The sequence below is a fragment of the Hemiscyllium ocellatum genome, chromosome 23 (genome assembly GCF_020745735.1).
Source record: "Hemiscyllium ocellatum isolate sHemOce1 chromosome 23, sHemOce1.pat.X.cur, whole genome shotgun sequence".
NCBI classification, from domain to species: Eukaryota; Metazoa; Chordata; class Chondrichthyes; order Orectolobiformes; family Hemiscylliidae; genus Hemiscyllium; species Hemiscyllium ocellatum.
The window spans coordinates 3,716,758-3,717,760 of NC_083423.1; the positions used below are offsets into that span (position 1 = coordinate 3,716,758).

A 1,003-nucleotide genomic window follows, 5' to 3' on the forward strand; every position below is an offset into this window, starting at 1 on the left:
GACCAACAACCTGCCATTGACCATCTCTAACAAGATAGAATGTAAGCTTTGCCTCTCGGCCTTCAATGGCATTACCATTGCTGAGCTCTCCGTTATCAATATCCTGAGGGGACCAGTGAAGGGTCAGCAAAGCAAAACATTGCGGTGTTTGTCAATGGGATAGACGATGCTGCTGGATGTCTGAGTCAGAGTGACTGAAACTTATGGAAAAACAAATAAGGCCGGTTGGATCTGACAAGAGGATGGGTCGAATGGTTGCAACTCCAATAAGTAAGTGGGCAGGAGAGGTCTGAGGAGGGGTCCACAGATGCTGCCATGACCTGCTGAGCATTTCCAGCAAATTCCGTTTTTGTTTCTGATTGATACAACACCCGCAGTTCTTTCGCTTTTGACTATGTACTGGGCGTCATTGGCAATAATAATAAAGCACTCACTGTCATTGGGAAGTGGGTATTTGAGACTTAGGCAGGCGGTTGTGCAGAAGGCTTCGAGCGAGTGTAGGCCGCGTTGCTATGGCAGCCGGGCGGATGTGAGGTAGTGAGTGTTTCCGGTGGACGGAGGGAGAGGGCGCGGCCTCTCTCTGTGTGGGAGGGTGTGTGTGTGGGGTTTTTTTTCTCTCCATCCTGGTATTTTGTCATCCTGGTCTCTTGGACGTTGTCAAAAAGTGCCCGTACTTCAAAACAGGAAGTAAGTAAATGCAGCAAAGATTGTGATGGAGGCGGCCGGGGCCGGGACACAGGGACAGGGAGATACAGACAGAGACAGAGACAGAGAGAGAGAGGCTCCGGGAGAGGGGCGCGGGCGGATCGTCACAACATGGCGCCGGGTGGCCGCCCGCTGCCCTCCATCTCCCTCACAACACACCCACCGCCCGCACTGGGCCCCGCACACACCCTCGGCAACTCGCTCACTCTCAATCCGGGAGACGGAGTGCGCCCCGTTCACCCCCCCGCACCCCCCCCCCCGGGTCACTCCCCATTTCCTCCATCCATCCCCCCCCCCC

At 55.1% G+C, this 1,003-nt stretch overlaps 1 protein-coding gene across 2 annotated transcripts in view; it reads left to right on the forward strand.

Moving 5' to 3' along the window:
- The first annotated feature begins 579 nt into the window (after positions 1–579).
- dmtf1 (cyclin D binding myb-like transcription factor 1) overlaps positions 580–1,003 on the forward strand; it is a 54,111-nt gene continuing 53,687 nt past the window's right edge. For both annotated transcript variants that reach the window (XR_009645897.1, XM_060842590.1), the window contains exon 1: positions 580–687. The gene's annotated coding sequence lies outside the window, so the exon portion shown is untranslated. The remainder of the gene's footprint in view (positions 688–1,003) is intronic.